At 21.4% G+C, this 17977-nt stretch overlaps 1 protein-coding gene across 4 annotated transcripts in view; it reads left to right on the forward strand.

The window, feature by feature from the left end:
* The window catches only part of LOC122507861 (venom dipeptidyl peptidase 4), a 607787-nt gene that overhangs the window by 86143 nt on the left and 503667 nt on the right, over nucleotides 1-17977 (forward strand). For 2 of the 4 annotated variants that reach the window (XM_043620807.1, XM_043620809.1), the window contains exon 2: nucleotides 7151-7262. The exons of the other annotated variants lie outside the window; for them this stretch is intronic. The gene's annotated coding sequence lies outside the window, so the exon portion shown is untranslated. The remainder of the gene's footprint in view (nucleotides 1-7150; nucleotides 7263-17977) is intronic. 4 annotated transcript variants of the gene reach the window in all.

Raw genomic sequence — 17977 nt, forward strand, 5'->3', positions numbered from 1 at the left:
TAAAAATAAAGTTATTGATGTTTTCGAATAATTTTCGTTTTAAAAACCTGGAAAAATTTCGTTTTTTAACCTGGAATAGTCAGGGAATTTGAAAAGAGCAAAAGCGTGGCAAGCTTGAATAAATTTTATTGGGTATAAAGAAATTTTATTTGGTACTAAGAAATTTTATTTGATAATTGTCAAGTAATCGGCGTTATTTGAATCGAATAAATTTTTTTTTCACTGTACGTATTTGCTCCAGGCGACTAAAAGTTAAAATTTCAATTGGCAAAATTTTAATTAGTGGATGAATTTTCAATGAAATTGCACCCAGAGAAAAGTTATAATTTTGTTAAAATAAAATCTTTCTCTGTGTGGAGATTTAGAATAAGTAGAGTTAGTAGAGAGTTTGAAAATGATACATTTTGAATACGCAACATAGGCCTATAAAATTAAAAAGATTACATGCGCGTGGTATGTTCTATTCATATTTTATAATGAAGTGTCCTTGTGTGAAAACAATAACAATGAATTAAATTATGTAAATCGAAATGTTGATTCGCATCGTTGGAAAATAATTGCAAACACGAATGCGTTAAGTCATGATCAGTGCATTGCCAGCAATGTAGAAATGCACGCGAAAGCTCGATCGATTCAAGTCGGGTGTACAATATAGACACACATGCAAATATTCTCTCTCTCGCTCTCTCACTCTCTCTCTCTCTCTCTCCCTGTTATTGCAACGAACAATAGCCAATTGTCCGATTAACGTTCAAAGGTAAGCTTATACTCGCTTCACTCCCTTCACTCGATTCTGTGTGTCCCTATTTCGACAATGCTCTAAATTTCCAGTAAAACGCTCAAGATACTCCGCTAAATACCCTAAAGGAAAATAATTATCCACTCCATTTGTTTTTATCGTAATTTTCACACAAACTGTTCACACCTTTTTAATTATTTTACGAACTATTCACAATTTTTTTATTTTTGAATATTTGTTTTAAATAGAAAATATTTTATATATTTAATTTTATGTAACTCACTTCTATATTGTCTGCTTTATTAATAAATTAAAAAAAAATTTTTTACCTACTATTCTAATTAAAAAATTTAATTAAAATTAAATTAATTAAAAATTAGAAAAACATATTCCAAAAAGAAATTTATTTCAGTTAAATTAAAATTATTTGATTCAATGACATGGTTTATTTGTCTATTATCCATTAAATATTTATTTGAACCTGGTAAATATTTACTGGACCTAAATATTTTATTTTCTGGTATGAAATAAATAATTATTTACGTCAAATAAAAATTATAATTAATAAAATAATTGTTAAGTAATTAATAAATAAGTAATTATTAAATTTTATAATTAAATTATAGTAATTAATAAAAATTACTTAAGTCTAATAAATGAAATATTTGGAACTAATAAATAATAGTTTAGATCAATTCTTATGAAAATTATTTAATTCAATAAATAAATATTTATTTGCAGGAATAAAATAAATTTTTTTTTTTTGAAAGAACTAAAAATTTATTTGTACTAAGTATTTTATTATTTATTATGAGTTAATACTTAATTACTTAATAAATATACTTAATTAATTATCATTAATATTAATATTCCTGCAATTGCCTTGAATGATCAATTATTTAGTTCAAATAGAAAATTTATTTGCATAAAAAAATGGTTTTGGATTGTTGGATAGTTTCAAGTAATTATTTTCGTTTCAATAAATTATTGACTTGATTCAATTAAGATTTATTTGGTCCAAATCAATGCAATTCGAATAATTCAAGTTATTTGAATCAAATGATAATTTTTTAGATCCAAAATTTTCCAAAAGATATAAATTATTTAAGCAAAATTTTAATAAGCATTTCATAGAAATTCAATTACTTACCAAATCTTTATAAATTTCTTCGCACCAATTCAATTATTTTTAATTTTTTTAAAGAAGTTTCTTTACAAGATTTAGTTAATAAAATTGCAATTATAATAAAATTTCCCTATACAATTCAATTATTTTCAATACAATTCAATTATTTTCGTAAAAAATAAAATTCTTCGAAGCAATTCAATTTATTCAAGAAATTTTAATAAAATTCTTCCCAAGAATTCAATTCTTTTCAAAAGTAAAATTTTTTACAGGAATTCAATTATTTTCAAAAATATAATTCTTCACAGGAATTCAATTTTTTAAAAAAGTTTTGATAAAATTCGTTGTAAAAATTCAATTATTTTTATAAATAAAATTTATCGCAGAATTTCAATTATTTTTTATACAGTTTTAAATGAAATGATAGAAAATTGCATTTATTCTTAAATTTTTTTTAAATTCGCCGAAAAAATTCAATTATGTTTAAAAATTTTTTTTAAATTCTCTTCAAAATTGTAATTTTCAAAAGTAATAAAATTCTTCTCCGAAATTCAATTATTTTCAAAATTTTTGATAAAATTCTTGACAAAAGTTCATTTACTTTGAAAAATTCCCCTCAATTCAATTATTTTTAATATCTACTATTTTAATAAAATTTTCCAAAAGAATTCAATTATTTAAGCAATATTTTAATAAGCATTTCATAGAAATTCAATTACTTACCAAATCTTTATAAATTTCTTCGCACCAATTCAATTATTTTTAATTTTTTAAAAGAAGTTTCTTTACAAGATTTAGTTAACAAAATTGCAATTATAATAAAATTTCCCTATACAATTCAATTATTTTCAATACAATTCTTCTTAAGAATTTAAATATTTTCACAAACATTTTTTTATAGGAATTTAATTATTTAAAAAAATTTGAATAAAATTCATCGCAAGAAATCAATTATTTTATTAAAATGTAATAAAATTTTTCTCGAGAATTCAATCATTTTAAAAATTTTTGATAAAATGCTTATGCTTTATGAATTTGAAAAACTAAAATAAAATTAATCATAGAATACAATTATTTTTGAAGAATATAATATTCTTCCTGGGAATACAATTATTGTCAAAAATGTTTGTAAAAATTTTCGAAACAGTTCAATTATTTTCGTAAAAAATAAAATTCTTCCAAGCAATTCAATTATTTAAGAAATTTTAATAAAATTCTTCCCAAGAATTCAATTCTTTTCAAAAGTAAAATTTTTTACAGGAATTCAATATTATTTAAAAAAAAAAATTTTTTATAAAATTCTTCGTCAGATTTCAATTATTTTCAATTTTTAAATGAAATTTCTGGATATGGAGTTTAATTATTTTTAAAAAGTTTTAAAAAATTCTGAGAAATTCAATTATTTTAAAAAATCCGGATAAAAATTCTTCACAAGAAATTAATTATTTTCATTAATAATATTTTTCTCCGGAATTCAATTATTTTCAGAAATATAATTCTTCACAGGAATTCAATTTTTTAAAAAAGTTTTGATAAAATTCGTTGTAAAAATTTAATTATTTTTATAAATAAAATTTATCGCAGAATTTCAATTATTTTTTATACAGTTTTAAATAAAATGATAGAAAATTGCATTTATTCTTAAAAAATTTTTTTCAACTCGCCGAAAAAATTCAATTATTTTTTAAAATTTTCATAAAATTCTTCATAAAAATTCAATTTTAATAAATTAATAATTTATTAAATAATTAAATATAAATATTTATATTTATATTCAATTATTTAATAAATTATTTATTTTTGTATTTAAATAATTAAATTCTCGAAAAATTTTTCTAATAAAAATTGATTTAAGAATGAATTTCACTTAAAAGTTTAAATAATAATTTAATGTTAAAAGCATGCTGGCGTGAATTTTTAAAAATTATTGAATTTCGAAAAGGATTGATTGATCGATTTCTTTATGTTTTTATTCTCCTAAGTTATTGGATTTCAGAAGGTTTGAATTTGAAAATCTTAACTTCTAGAGAAAAATATTAATGATTAAATATTTATTCAAAAAAAGAAGTTATTGATATTTTCGAATAATTTTGCATTTAAGGAAATTCGTAAATAAATGTAATAGAATATTTTTTTGGAGTATCTAATAATTTTTGGAGTGAATCAGAATATATTTTTCAGGGTCAGGGAGAAAGTCGAAATTTTGTCTGGAAATCAGGGAAAAGTCGGGAAAAAACAAAATTAAATTTTGTGTAGAAACCCTGATTATCTAATTTCTAAATTTATTTTTTGAAAGTAATTTACAATTTTCTATTTTAATAAAATAGTGAAATATTTTTATAGAATAGCCCAGCAAAGAAATAAATTTCAGGTCTCGAATTCACGTGTCTATATTTCTTGCGACATCCAACTATTTAACTACATATGACACTTTTGGTTTTATTTTTTATTTCTAATTTCTAATTTATCTTTTTTTTATAATATTATTTATATATTATATTTATTTCTAAATTCAATTCTATGCGTGAAATTTTTTTTCCTTCGAAAACAATAAATATTTAAATAAACAATAGATAAACTTTAAAAAGTAGAAAATAAATATTTATTTTATTATTATTAAATAAATGTTTGTTGTTTGTCTTCGACAAATAGAATTTTCAAAAAACAAAAAGAGCAATAAATAAAAAGAAAAAACAAGTTTTGATATTCACAAGTGGTAAATATTATAGCCAACAGTCCGATTATTTGTGGAGTCGTAAATTTTTTTCACCCTCCCAAAAAATCGTAAAAAATAGATGTCAAGCGAAATTTTCAATATGTTAAAATCGTTTTTCTCTTTTTTTTTTCTTTAAATCATAATTTTTCAAATGTTGATGACACTCAAACTCAAATTGTGCGGTAGAATAAACAATATTGGCGCGCAATGTTAACTTTCGGTTGGGTAATAAATTTTTTTCGCGACATACATTTCCGTGGGGTCAAATCGGTGAGAAATTTATGCAAATGCCTCACGCTTGTGTGTGTGGGGGAAAAAAAGCCACTATATACATATATATATAAGACGGAAGTCTACGGCAAACAAGAGAAGAATGTGGAAATGAGGAAATGGCGTGAAAACTCCCCAACTTCACTTGAGACGCAACGGCTCCTGGCACGAATTCATGCCAGGAGTGAGAATCAGCGATTTTATGAGTACCCGTAGATTGGGATAGATTGTGAGAGAAAGGAGAGGGCGGAAAAGGAGAAAGAGAGAGTGAGAGAGGAGAGGGGGAAGAAGGGGGGGTGATGTCTGGAGAGTTTATGATGCTCCCTTTTACTGTTACAGTATGTTTTCGGGATCATAAATTGAACAAGCAATCATTTACATTATCTATTCTTTCAAAATGAATGTTCTTTTTTGCATTATTTTTTTTTCTTTTTTTTTTTGCTATCTTTATTATTATATTCTTTGTTCGCAACTTTTGCCATTTTCGAATTTTCCAAATCGTTTCGGAGAGATTTTGATGGCGCGATCTTTAAAATTGGATTTTGGTTGTTGAGAACATTTTATTTTGAATATAGAAAATAGTTTTAGTTCTTGATTTTTTTTTATTTGACACAGTTTCTTTTTAAGGATATTAAATGAAGACAAAAAATCGAATCAAAATTTTTAAAAATCCTAATTAAATTCTCTTGAAGAGTTTCTATAATAATTTCAATTGAAAATTATTGAAAGTAATTGAATTTTATGAACAATAAATTATTCAAAAAAAAAATAAAATAAAAATAATAAAATAAAAAAAAATAAATAATAAAATAATCGTGTATCTTAAATTTAATAAAATATAAAGATTAATTTAATTTAATATAAAAATTAAATATAAAGATTTAATTATTGAATTTTATTAAAAGTTTTAAAAAATAATTAAAGTCTTGAGAATTTTATTACAATTTTCTAAACTAATTTAATTCATTCAAGAAATTTTATTAAAATAACGAAAATAATTAGATTCTTACAAAAACATTTTTTAATTTATTTAATTTAATCGATTTTGTTAATAATTGTAATTAATAACTTCACTATTAAAATTTTGTTCAAAATATTGATAGAAAGTTAAAATTTTTTAAACAATTTTATTAGAGTTTTTGTAAATAATTAAATTGTTTTGAAAAATTTTTAAAAGTTTTTTTTTTTTTTAAATAGTACAGTTACAGTATTTTTTCAAAATATTTGTATTTTTGCAAAGAATTTTATTATTTATAAAAATAATTGAATTCTTTTGAAGGATTTATTATAATTTTAGAAAATAATTGAATTCTTTCGTTAAATTTTATTGAAAATAATTAATTTTTGCAATGATTTTACTATTTAAAGAAATATTTGAATTGTTTTGAGGGATTTATAAAAAATTTAGAAAATAATTGAATTCTTTCGAGAAATTTTATTAAATTTTTGTTGAAAACAATTGAATTTTGTGCAAAGAATTTTACTATTTATAAAAATAATTGAATTGTTTCAAAGGATTTATTAAAATTTTAGAAAGTAATTGAATTTATTTGGAAACTTTTATAGAGAATTAAGTAAAAAATTTAATTTTTTCGTGAAATTTTATTTTGAAAATAATTGAATTGTTTTGAAGGATTTATAAAAATGTTAGAAAATAATTTAATTTTTTCGAGAAATTTTATTAAATTTTTGTGGAAAACAATTGAATTTTTGCAAAGAATTTTACTATTTATAAAAATAATTGAATTGTTTCCAAGGATTATTATAATTTTAGAAAATAATTGAATCCTATTGAAATATTTTATATCGAATTAAGAAAAAAATTGAAATCATTCTTGAAATTTTTTTTAAAAATAATTGAATTTTTGTAAAAATTTTACTATTTAAAAAAATAATTGAATTTTTGCAAAAAATCTTACTATTAATAAAAATAATTGAATTTTTACGACGAACGTTATTATTTATAAAAATAATTGAATTTTTTCTAAGAATTTTATTAAAATTTTTGAAATTAATAAACAAGAATAATTAATTAGTAAATTAGTTAATAATTGGATTTTAGTAACTTTTGCTAGTTTTTTAACTTTTGCTTTTTGCTCACAGTTTTTTTTAAGCATAAGGACCTCAAAACTTTGTATCTTGTTTTTAAAATCGTTAATTATTGTAATATTTTTTAATTTCTTAATAATTTTTTTTATTTAAAAAAATTAATTAATTAACTAATTAATTAATTTAAAAAAATTTTTTTTTTCTTAATAATTTTCTTTTTTTAATTATAATTATTTTCTTTTTGTTTTAGGTATGGCCAAAAGTTGAAAATACTATTATTTTGGGTGGAAGAAAACTTCAATTTTAGCAAACATCAATTGTTTGTTTCACCAAACTGATGACAAATCCGTTTCATATAATCGGTGAGTGAGAAAAATTACCATTTTTTTGTTTTATTGGAAATTTGAGAAACATTTGGTCTCGGAGTATCATTAGAAAAATAATTTATTTTAACCTGTGTTAATATATGAATTTCTTTTATCCAATTGACTGTAAAAAACAAAAAAAAAAAATTTTAATTCTAAAGTTAAAATTTTTTAAAATTTTATCTTAAAAATTAAAAATATTTTTTTGAAACTAACTTTCTGAACATTGACGTAATGGAAAATTGCTGTCCATGTTTTGACAATTGGTATTTAATTTTAAATCTGAAAAGAACATTTTTAGGAAAAAGGTGATTTTTTGGCTTTTAAGTTCTATTTAAGTAGTAAAAGATGATGTAGATCAGACAAAAATATTGTAAGTCGGAGAAATTTTAATTACATTATTAATAAAGAGTTTCAGTCATATATAGGAGTTTTTATCATGAGGAGAGTTAATTAATTATTATAGTTACTTAATTCTTCATAACAAGACGGGTGGAAAATAACTTTGCTACATAAGTAGTATAAAATCGATTAAGTCATACAAGAAATGATGATTTTCTGCTATCTTAATATTACAGTTGGGAATGAATTTAATTTTAGAAATAAATTCCTCTCTTTGCCAGACAATTTTTTTTTTTTATAATTTTTATTGTTTCAGTAGTAAAAGACCGTTTTAGTCAGACAAATTTTATTTTTCTTTCTCTTTGGGGTTTCTTTTAGATCTCAAAGATAGTTTTCGTTAGTCTCTATAAGTCCATAAGCCTTTACAGTCTTAGTCTCAAATTTCGTAGTTTTAATTTTAGTAGTAAAGGTCAGTATTAGTCAGACAACATTCAACTTTTTGCCCGTGCATTTTTTATTCAGTAGTTAATGACTTCTGTAGGCAGACGAAATATTTAATGTTCTAAAAGTAGTAGAAAAATATCCACAAAAATATTTTTATTATTACTATATATCTGTTTTTAATTAAGTAGTTACAGTCGATTTTAGTCAGACAAAAGATAACTACATTCCGTACTTATCTATTTAGTAGTTAAGGAATTGTATAGTCAGATAAAATGTTTAGTTTTATAAAAGTTGTGAAAAACTTACCATTATTGATATTAATTTTTTCTTAAGTAGTAAAAGTATGATTTAGTCAGACAAATGTTAATTTTATTCCCGTACTTATCTAGTTAGTATTTTTTTTTAGTATTTTATAGTATTTAGACTTGTATCTAGTCAGACAAAATGTTTAATTTAACTAAAGTGATAAAGAAACGCCCATTATTATTTTTATTATTGTTTGTTTATGACATAAGTAGTAAAATCCTGTTTTAGTCAGACAAAATGTTTAATTTTTTAAAAGTAGTGAAAAATCGACAAAAAAAAGTATTTTTATTTTTATTATTTTTTAGGTTTTTACTGAAGTAGTAAAATTATGTTTCAATCGGACAGAAGTTAATTTTATTCCCGTACTTTTTTATTTAGTAGTTAATTACTTGTGTAGTCAGACAAAATGTTTAATTCTATAAAAGTAGAGAAAAATCGCCGAAAATTATTTTTATTATTATTAGTTTTTACTTTAGTAGTGAAAGTATGTTTTAGTCAGACAAAATTTCTAATTTTATGAAAGTAGTGAAAATTCGGACTTAATTGTTTTTATTCTTAATACTTAAGTAGTAAAAGTACGTTTTAGTCAGTCAAGAGTTAATTTTATTCCCGTACTTTTTTATTTAGTAGATAATGACTTTTATAGACAGACATTTGTTTTTAATTTTACGAAATTAGTGACAAATCGCCCATAATTATTTTTATTATATTATCAGTTTTTACACAAGTAGTTAAAGTCTGTTTTAGTCAGACAAAAGGTCAGTCTATATCCGTCCTTTAATTCTCAGTAGTTGAAGACTTATGTAGTCAGACAAAGTGTTAAATTTTTCTAAAAGTAGTAAAAAATTACTAATAATTTTTTTTAATTTAAATAAACTTACACATTTTTTTTATTTGTATTTAGTTTATTTTTTTATTTAGTACATTAAGATACAAGTTTGAGAAAAACAAATATGTTTTTTTCTAAAAAATAATTTGCAAATGATTTGCAAAGAACATTTTGATGAAAAAATGTTTTTTTTTGATAATTTAAATCAAAACCTATAAAGAAATATTCTTCGGGTCAAAAATTCTGAAAATAGTCCTTTGAATTTCGTTTATCGATTCTCGAAAAGTTTCGTGACGTGAAAAGATTTACAAATGAGTTGTGTTTTTAGTGAACGAAAACTGGGTACGTAATTTTTGGGGGTTTTCTGTTCTTTTTTCTTTCTTTGTTGCGAGATCTTTTGAGAGAAGGAAGTCTATGTCGTTGATTCTGATGGAAAGAACAGTAGGAACGTGTAAACAGAACAACACTCCCTTCTCTCTCTCTCTCTCTCTCTTTCTCTCTACTGGGAACCTGAGAGGCATTACAATCTAACGGCCCTCAGGTTCTGAATTCACGTTTGCTACGTTATTCTGTAACGTTGCCCGCAATACGTTTCTATCCGTGTTCGGAATACAGGAATATTGAAATACATACCAACGCACGTATTCATTCATGTGCAGATTTTTTTTTTTGAGGACTGTACCTGGTTTCCTTCTTCTCTTTTTTTTTACAATTTTGCTCAAATTATTTTCGACAATTGACAAGCGAAAGAGATATATATATTCTTTTTTTTCGCACGCACTTTGGAATATATAAAACTGACAATGGTCCTTTTGGAAATATTTTTTTAAATTGAATTATATTTTTTAAATTCAGTGCACTTCTATTGGCAATGGTATTTTTGATACACTTTTTTTTTAGAAGAGGAGAATATTTTGATTTCTTTTATTGACGGGGATTTTATTATCGATATTTTATTTTTTGGTGGTGTTTGTTTTTAATTATGTATTTGTTCTTGATTTTTTATTATTAGTCAAAGACAGTAGGAAATAAATTCAATTTTTATTTTGGTTTAATTTTAATTTTGGTTCAACTTACTTTTGGTTCAATTTTAATTTCAATTTATTTTCACTTTTGGTTCAATTTTAATTTCAATTTATTTTCACATTGGTTCAATTTTAACATTGGTACAAATTTTTTGGGTTCAATTTTAATTTCTATATATTTTTACTTTAGTTCCATTTTGGTTTTGGTTTAATTTTAACTTTGGTTCTAATTTTTTTCGGTTCAATTTTAATGTCGATTTATTTTCACTTTGTTTCAAATTTTACTTTGGTTCAATTTTTATTTCAATTCAATTTTATTTTGAATTTTAATATTTATTCAATTCTTATTTTGGTTTACTTTTAATTGCTATTAAATTCTTATTTCGATACAATTTTTATTTAGGTTCAATTTTTGTTTTGGTTCTATTTTAACTTTGGTTTTATTTTTATTTCGGTTTCATTTTTCTTTTGATTTAATTTTAATTTTATTCGATTTTTATTTCTGGACAATTTTTATTTTTTTCAATTTTAATTTCGATTCCCATTTTAATTCAATTTTTATTTTTGTTCAATTTTAACTTTGGTTCAAATTTTTTCGGTTCAATTTTAATGTCGATTTATTTTCACTTAGTTTCAATTTTTACTTTGGTTCAATTTTTATTTCAACTCACTTTTTATTTTGGTTCAATTTTAATTGTGGTTCACCTTTTTTTTGGATCAATTTTTATATAGGTTTTATTTTCATTTCGATTAATTTTCAATTTGGTTCAGTTTTAACTTTGGTTCAAATTTTGATTGCTATTCATTTTCACTTTTCATTTTTCTTTTGGATAAATTTTAATTTTGATTCAAATCTTTTTTTGGTTTAATTTTAATGTCCATTTATTTTTACTTTCATTCAAATTTTAACATTGGTTCCATTTTTATTTCAATTCAATTTTTATTTTGGTTGAATTTTAATTGTGGTTTACTTTTTTTTGGTTCAATTTTAAATTTCGTTCAAATTGTTTTTGGTTTAATTGTATTTGGATTCAAATTTTATTTTGGTTTAATTTAAATTGTGGTTTAAATTTTTTTTGGTTCAATTTTAATTTCGACTTATTTTTTCTTTGGTTCATTTTTTATTTTAGTTCAATTTTTATTTTGGGTCAATTTCAATTTTAAATTCGATTTATTTTCACTTTGGTTCAAATTTTTTTCGGTTCAATTTTAATTGCGATTTATTTTCACGTTTTTTTTAATTTTTACTGTGGTTCAATTTTTATTCAGGTTCAATTTTATTTTCATTCAATTTTTATTTAGGTTGATATTTTTATTTTCATTCAATTCTTCTTTCGGTTAAATTTTTATTTCGTTTTATTGTTATTTTATTTCAATTTTATTTCGTTTCAAAATTTAATTTAATTTTAATTTTTTATAAGGGTTCAATTTTAAGTTTTGTTATAAATAAAATGTATTATTAAATCAGGAAAATATTTTGAATTTAGCACAAATTTTATTTTGGTTTAATTTTAAATTCGGTTCAATTTTTACTTGAGCACTATGTTTATTTTCATTCAATTTTATTTTTTGTTTATTTTTATTTTGCTCTGATTTTGGTTTAAAAAAAAATTAAAAACTTACTTTAAACATTTAGAAACTTTGTAATTAATTTTTTTGGACAGTGACGCAAAATTATTGCAATTAAAATTTTTATTTGAAGAAGAAATAAAGAAATCTCGTTTTTTTTTAGTTTTTATAATTTTAGGATCAGCAGAATTATTAAGAATTAATTAAATAATTCATCAATTAAAGAAACATGAATAAAAAATAATGTCATAATTAGGAAAGTAATTTTTATTTTTTTATTTCTAATTGTTTTGACATAATTTGAATACTATACGTGAAAATAGTAATTACTCGACGTCGACAAAATTATAATCTGAAAAAAAAGAAATGAAATTGACTGTAATGAATGAAAGAGTAAAAAAAAGAAATTGCGAATATTTTTTAACTTAATTAAACTTGATAATTAACAAGAAATTTAGTAGTTGAGCCTCTACCAGTTTGGAAAATAAAGAGTATAATTATAATGAAAAGCGTTATGATTTTCTAGTTAAGATGAGGCTGAACAGCAAATGAACTAAGCAGCCTACGGCTAAATCCCTGTATTATACTTCTTGTCGGGTATATATAAGGCGGTCGCCCTAGTAAAGGTGAAATTCTTGACTTTGCCCGGAGGACACTAAATTACCTCTTCTGCATTTCTCTCTCGATTGCTCTTTGCACACCGCCATCCCCCTTTTCTGTGTGTTGCTTTTGGAGATCAGAAAAGGGGTGACACGGAAAATAAGGGGCTTCGTGCGAAAAGATTCTTCAACAACTACCCCGCGGGTATTTTTTCTCTTTTTCATAAATTATACCCCCCCCCCTATATTTTCCCCGTACATCACACACCAAAAAAAGAAAATAAAAATTTTAAAACAATTGAATGTCACTGAAAGAAAAATTTGACCGAAATAAAAATTATCCCGAAATAAAAATTGAATAGACATTAAAATTGAAGCGAAATAAAAATTGAATAAAAATTAAAATTGAACCAAAATAAAAATTGAATTTAAATTAAAATTGAATCGACATAAAAATTGAATTAAATCAAAAATTGAAACAAAGTTAAAACTAAAACCAAGTGAAAATAAATCGAAATTAAAATTGAAATTTAATATAAATTGACCCAAAATAAAACTTGAGCTAAAATACAAAAGTGAACCAAAGAGAAAATAAATCGAAATTAAAATTGAACCAAAAAAATTTAAAATACAATTAAATTTAAACCAAAATAAAATTCGAACCTAAATAAAATTGAAACAAAATAAAAAATGAACCGAAATAAAAATTGAATAAAAGTAAAAATATGAACATAAATAAAAATTAAATGAAAATAAAAATTTGAAGCATGTATTAAAATTAAATTAAAATAAAAATTTAATTAAAATAAAAATGGAACCACAGTAGAAATTGAAATAAACTAAAAATATATAGAAATTAAAATTGAAATTTAATCAAAATTGCCACAAAATAAAAATTGAGCTAAAATATAAAGTGAACCAAAGAGAAAATAAATCGAAATTAAAATTGTACTAAAAAAATTTTAAACTACAATTAAAATTAAACCAAAGTTAAAATTGAATTGAAATAAAAATGGAACCAAAGTAAAAATAAATGGACATTAAAAGTGAACCAAAAAAAAAAAATTAAACCAAAGTTAAAATTGAACCAAAATAAGAATGGAACTGAAGTGAAAATTAATAAAAATTAAAATTGAACCGAAAAAATCTGCACCAATGTTAAAATTGACCCAAACTTGAAATTCAGCTAAAATAAAAAGTGAACCAAAGAAAAAATAAATCTAAATTAAAATTCAACGAAAAAAAATTTGAACCAAAGTTAAAATTGAGTTAAAGTGAAAATAAAAATAAAAATTAAACCAAAATAAAAATTGTCCCGTAATAAAAATTGAATAGATATTAAAATTGAACAGAAACAATAATTGAATAGATATTAAAATTAAACGAAAATAAAAATTGAAAAAATGTGAAAATAAATTTAAATTAAAAATTGAACCGAAAAAAGTTTGAACCAAAGTTAAAATTGAACAAAAATAAAAATTGAATTAAAGTGGAATTAAATTGAAATTAAAATGGAACTTCAATGAAAATTGATCCAAAATAAAAATGGAGCTAAAATAAGAAGTGGACTAAAGAGAAAATAAATCGAAATTAAAATTGATTAAAAACAATGTTAACCATAATTAGAATTGAACAAAAATAAAAATTTAATTGAAATAAATTCAATTTTGCTTCAATTTTTATTTTGGTTTATTTTTACTTTGGTTAGATTTTTATTTAGGTTCAATTTTAATTTTTTTTTTACACTTTAATTCAATTTTTATTTTAGTTTAATTTTTACTTTGGTTCAAACTTTTTTCGGTTCAATTTTAATTTATTTAATTTATTTTCACTTTGTTTCTTTAAAGAAATATAATTGAATATGCATTGGAATTAATTAAATTTTAATAAAAATAAATTATTGCAAAAAGTTTTGAAAAAAAAAAATTAAAAATTTAATTACAAAAAAAATATAACTGAATAATAGACAAAAATTCGTTTATTTGAATCAAATAATTTTTTTTTTCATCACGATTGATATGCAGTGAAAATTGAACTAAATCCGATTAAGAGACAGAATGTTTGAGGGAATTTTCGATATGGGATTATTTTTTTTTCCTTTGTCGAGAAAAATAATTAGATTTGTCGGCGTTAATGAGAAGTCACAGAAAATGGTAACAGCTCATTCGAAATATTATACACGTGCCACGTTTAGTAAATTTAGTGATAGCTCGCGTGCAGAAGGGGTAAATCGAATATCGATTACCCTCAGGTAATATGCAATTTCTTGAGTAGTTTCAAGATGGTCTACGTGTGCCTATAAAGGAGAAATAGGTTTGCTCCATTTTTGCTTCTTGCTACATACATTTTATTTTATGGTTGCGCAAGCTTTTTGTATATATAGTTAAGAAAAAAAGGAAGAAAGAAAAAAAAATCGAAACTTCCGATACATATTTTGAAATATTTGTCTAATTTTTCTCCACGACTACTTTTTCTTATCTCGATTTTTCATCTTTCATTTTTATCATCATCATCCATTATTTTTATCTCGAAAATGGAAATATTGGTATCTTTATCAATTCTCTATTTATTTATTTATTTATTTACGGTCATTGAGTGCCTAGTTACTTTGGTTTAAATTTTTATTTCGGTACAATTTTTTATTTGGTTTAGTTTTACTTTGGTTTGATTTTCACTTTGTTTCAAGTTTATTTTGGTTCAATTTTTCTAACGGTTCAATTTTTATTTTAGTTTATTTTTGAATTAGTTTTATATTTATTTTGGGACAATTTTGATTTCGGTTCAATTTTTATTTCGATTCAATTTTTTTAGGGACAATTTTTATTTTGGTTTTTTTTTTAATTTAGATTGTTTTTTATTTTGGAACAATTTTTATTTTATTTCAATTTTAATTTTTATTTACACTTTAATTCAATTTTTATTTTGGTTAAATTTTAATTTTATTTACACTTTAATTCAATTTTTATTTTGGCTCAATTGTAACTTCGGTTCAAACTTTTTTCGGTTAAATTTTAATTTCAATTTATTTTCACTTTGTTTCAATTTCAATTTTATATTTAATAAATTGTTTTTTTTTTGTATTTAAATAATTGAATTCTAGTAGAATTTTCTAATAAAAATTGATATGAAAATTTATTTTAGTACCTATAAATTTTAGATTATAATTAAATTTTAAAATCATTAGAGCATAAATTTTTAGAAATAATTGAATTTTGAAAAGGTTTCAAATTAAAATCTTTAAAAATCTGAATTTTTCATATTTTTAACTAATAATTCTGTGGAATTGATTTTTTTGGAAAGTTTAATTGCGAATTTTTTTTTGAAATTATTTCAAGTTTTTTTTCTAATATATATTTAATTGCAGAATTTACGAAAAATTAAAATTTCGTAAAATTGAATTGTAAATAAAAGAATTTAAAAATTCTCAAAGAACTTTTTCAAAAATTGTAAAAAATAATGCATTTATAGAAAAATTTTAGTTAAAAACGTGGAAAAAAATGTTATTTTGAAAAAAGTTACAAATTATTGCATAAATTCAATAATTTTCAAAAGTAATAATATTCTTCGCAAAAATTAAATATTGTTAAAAAATAATAAAATTCTTCTTAGGAATTCAATTATTTTTACAAATAATAAAACATATCGCAAAATTTCAATTTTTTTTATACAATTTTAATAAAATTTCTCAAAAAATGTAATTATTTAAAAAAATTTTTATTTAAAGTCGTCGAAAGAATATTCAATTATTTAAAAATTTGTTGATAAAATTCTTTATAGGAATTGAATTTTAAGAAACATTTAATTCTTTAATGAATTATTTATTTTTGTATTTAAATAATTGAATTCTAGTAGAATTTTTTCTAATCAAAATTGATTTAGAAATGAATTTTAGTTAATATTTTAGATAATAATTGATTATTAAAAGCAATAGATAATTTGAATTTTTAGAAATAATTGAATTTTGAAATTAATTTTTTAGAAAAACTTTATTTAAGAATTTTTTTAAAATTGTTTAAAGTTTTTATTATCATATATATATTTAAATGAAGAATTTACCAATAATTGAAATTTCATAAAATTGAATTGAAAACAAATAAATTTGAATATTCTCAGAGAACTTTTTCGAAAATTATTAAAAATAATGCATTAATAGAAGAATTTAAATTAAATATTGTTCAAAAATAATAAAATTCTTCTTTGGAATTTAATTATTCAATTTCTCGAGAATATTCTAAACAAATGGATTTGAAAATTGTCAAAGAACTTTTTCGAAAATTATTAAAAATAATCGATTTAAAGAAGAATTTTAGTTAAAAATTCTGGAAAATATTAATTGAATTGATAATGATTTTATTATTTTATTAATTTTCTCTTGTTTAACTATTTAAATAGAAATAATAATATTTATTATTATTTATTTATTTTTTTATTTTATTTATTTATTTTTTTATTTTATTTATTTATTTTTTTATTTTTATTTATTTAACTATTTTTTATTTTTATTCATTTTTGTCTGGTTATATTTTCGTCAGTAATTGGTACGTAATTTTTTTTTTTGGTCCATAAAGTCCTTATTTTTAAATATTTTCACTGGTTCGATCCCTGTTTCGAGAATAAAAAATTAAAAAAAAAAGAATACCTAATTTACAAATATTTTTTTTTTAATATATAAATAGAAAGAAACAAATATTTTTTTTCATTATTTTTTTTTGTGTCTAAACGATACTTACTCCTGTTAATATTAGATTAAAAAAATTTGAATCAAATAAATTTTTTTCAGTGAAATGTAATAATTATATTTATTTTTTTCCTGTACCGTCAACTGGGGCTATTTTGTGCATCCGGGGGCTATTTTGTGCACGCGAGTTTTTTAATGAAAAAAATTATTAAAATGAATTATTTTAATCTGCTATTTTGTAAAATGAAAGTTTGATTGCATGACAATAGAGAGCACTAAATGTTATTATTTAATTCTTTGGCAATTAAGAGAAAAAAATTCCTAAAAACGGAAAATTTGTTTAAAAAATTTTGAAAGTTCGGAAAAATTATACCAGATCTTCTAGAGTTTTAATGTGTCTCATAAACTGTGTTAGATATTTGTTTTTAATTGTGTTGTGATGATACATACGTAATGCGCTAACTTTTTATTTATTATTTTAAGAGAAAAGTGGAAAAAACTGAAATACCAGGAATCCATGGGGCTATTTTGTGCACTTAAAAAAATCAAATATTTTTCATAAATATTTTATTTAGTAAGTAAAGAAGATTCTGTTTATCATTTTTATACATTTTTGTCTTACTTTTCTGTCAAAAAACTGTAAATACGTTAATTAAAATCATTAAAACGATTAAAAGCTCTACCGGTGCACAACGTAACCTCAAAAAATGAACTTTAATTAATATTTATAAGTTTTTCAAATTAGTTTTAAAACTATTTTCTCGTTTCTCTTAAAATAACTTGAAAATCATATTAGATATTAAATTGTTATATATTTAACCTTAAAAATATTTATTTCAAGTTTTTTAAAAATATCATTCAAAACCATTAAAAAAGCTCCTATTGAAATGATGTTTTAAAGTTATTTATAAGTGTTTAAA

The sequence above is a fragment of the Leptopilina heterotoma genome, unplaced genomic scaffold (genome assembly GCF_015476425.1).
Source record: "Leptopilina heterotoma isolate Lh14 unplaced genomic scaffold, ASM1547642v1 Lhet_52, whole genome shotgun sequence".
Lineage (NCBI taxonomy): Eukaryota > Metazoa > Arthropoda > Insecta > Hymenoptera > Figitidae > Leptopilina > Leptopilina heterotoma.